General features: G+C 35.2%; 1 pseudogene; it reads left to right on the top strand.

Annotated features, from left to right (window-relative positions):
• Nucleotides 1-1,715: 1,715 nt before the first annotated feature.
• On the top strand, nt 1,716-2,430 carry LOC111405472 (annotated as a pseudogene).
• Nucleotides 2,431-2,833: the final 403 nt, after the last annotated feature.

The raw sequence follows: 2,833 nt of genomic DNA, 5'->3' as shown, positions 1-2,833 counted from the left end.
AATTACTATCTCACTTTGCATTTATTCACATACTTCTTAGAGCAAATTAGTGAGACTTTTATTGATCTCAACCACCTTATTTTCAATCTTTGAATGATCAAAATATTTAATTCTTGAAAAACTTTTTTAGTGATCAAAATTTGTAAAAATCTTTCATCTCAAATAAAGTTTTTCGAACAAACACTTTAGCTATATTCTTTGCAAATTATTGAAGTGTAGAGCGTGCTTCTCTCTTGATATTTAATTGTGATCATACCATTTATTAAGAGAGAATCTTTCACTTGTAATTTTTTCCTTTCTCTTGTTTTGATTGTGGGTCGTGTTGAAGTCCCTGAAATTTCAACTTTGTAAAAGGATCGGTGCTACTTGATTGTAAGTCACCGGAAGCGTTGTAAGAGTTGGATTGTGCCATAAGTCAATTAACAATAGTGAAAAGGGCATTGTTTGTGTCAGAGAGTTTGGTAACGGGAGACGTAGATCATAGATTGGATCAAACCTCCATAATTACATCGTTTGTGCTTTCTTTTCCCTTTTTTTTTTATTATCATTTACCTACTTGCATTATCTTACTTGCAATATTGATTTACTCGTTATAATTTTAGTTTGCAATCATTTTCGAAAAAGTTTTAGAAAACCAATTCACCACCTCTTAATTAGCTATTCTTGGACTTTCACTTTATCTAACCCATATCACTCATCGACTTCTCCTCAATCGAGAATGCGATGCTTAATATCAACAATGCAAGCGCTGCTCCGCATTAAGCCTATTTTTCTACGCACTCCGTCCTAACCCCTCTTTCCACTCATCTCAGATCAATAACTATGATAAAACCTCACCTGCTGAACTTCACCACCACCACAAAAGCAGCATCAACACCACCACCACCACACCCCAAACAAATTCACCACCATCGCTAGCATCTCACCACCCCAGCACGTTATCACCATACAATGACGACATGAAACTCGTCGTAGGCAGATTTGTGGTGTCAAGTTATAGTCGCCGTTGGAACGGTGTCATCTTTGGCGATGACTCGATATTTTAAAAGAAAAATGAAAAGAGAAGGAATAGAGACGTAGAGAGATGAAAGAGAGAGGAAATATTAGGGTTTGGGGGAATGGGGTGGTTGAGGTGGGTAGATTATATTAATATTATTATTAATATAATTAATTAAATTAATACATGATATTTGAACACATAAACTTTATACATGATTTATGAATTGTAATTTTTAAACACCTGTTCACGTGTATGTGTTTGGTGGAGATTAAAATTAGATTTTTTAGTAGATTGTGATAAAAAAATTTGAATTATGTGATTGAAAAATTATGAAACTTATGAAAAATGTGATTAATATTGATTGTTTAACTCTAACTTAGTCCTTGTTTGAGCCCCATTTTGGAGGATAAAATGAATTTTTGAATAGTATATTGATGGGAAATGTGTGGTTAAAAAATAAGAATTTTTTTTTGATTTGCTTATAATATTATTTTATTGAAAAATGTGCGATTGAAATGATATTAAATCACTGTTGAAAAATATATTTTAGTGAAAAAATTGGGTCAAACAAGGGCTTAGATTAAAATCAAATCCTTGTCAAACGGGCTCGTAATTTTCCCATATATTGCTTTAGAACAGAGTTCACCGGCCCAATGCGTGTCTGCTGGCCCAATCCATTTTCGCGTAAAAAATGTGACCACCACGTTCAAGTCTCTAGGGTTTCATCTCATTTAGTTTCTCCACTTCGTAATAAAGCGAACCCCCCGCCCCCCCGGCGTCAACAATACGACAACCAGCTGCCGGAAATGGTGAAGGGACGTCAAGGAGAACGCGTCAGGTGCCTCTATACACACGTTTTTCTATACTCCTTGTTATTATTTCACTATTTTTTTGTCTTAATTCCATGATTGGCTGCAGGCTGTACGTGAGAGGGACGATACTGGGGTACAAGAGATCAAAGTCGAACCAGTATCCAAACACGTCGTTGATTTAAATCGAGGGAGTTAACACCAAGGAGGAGGTGTCATGGTATCAGGGGAAGCGCATGGCATACATCTACAAGGCCAAGGTCAAGACAAATGGGTCCCACTACAGGTGCATTTGGGGTAAGGTTATTAGGCCCCACGGAAACAGCGGCGTTGTTCGTGCCAAGTTCAATTCTAATCTTCCCCCAAAATCCATGGGCGCTCGTGTTCGTGTCTTCATGTACCCGAGCAGCATTTGATGGTATTCATATCTTTGTTTTCGTTTGAACTGGGTTTAAATTTTATTTTTAAGTACGAAGTGATTTGATGTTTATGTATTTTGATGAATAATTAATGCTAGTTGCTAGAAGAAAATGGGCTTTTCTTTTCTTTTTTGTAACATGTGAGTTTGCCTTTTTAAGTTTAATAATTCTGATATATGCCATTTATATTGTCTTAGCTTCATAATTATTGAAATTTTGAGCCTTCAACATTGGTTTTGTTGCTAGCTGTTAAAAATTTTAAATTTGCTTCTGGCTTGAAGTTATAAATCTGAGTTTTTCCCTTTTCTTTCTCCTCTCGTGAAGTTTGCTTTTGTTCTTTGCTTGATAAGTAGGTTGATTGCTGCGTAACAATTTTGATAATTTTTAAAGTTGTTGGAAGCATTGAATGTAGATGAGATCAATTTACCTTTGTTATTGCTAATGAATTATACCTGCCACATTGGTAAAATAATATTATAATATTTCAAATTGTTGCCACTTTGCATTTTTGAATTGTCTAATGTTGTAAAACCAATGTGTTTAAACCCAATCCAGTCAATTGTGTGGTATAAACCATGTAATAAAACCACCATTTTAGCGGATGG

The sequence above is a fragment of the Olea europaea genome, chromosome 12 (genome assembly GCF_002742605.1).
Source record: "Olea europaea var. sylvestris chromosome 12, O_europaea_v1, whole genome shotgun sequence".
In the NCBI taxonomy this organism is placed as follows: Eukaryota; Viridiplantae; Streptophyta; class Magnoliopsida; order Lamiales; family Oleaceae; genus Olea; species Olea europaea.
Note: the sequence above shows the minus strand (reverse complement) of the source record. Positions and strands in the feature narration are given on the sequence as shown.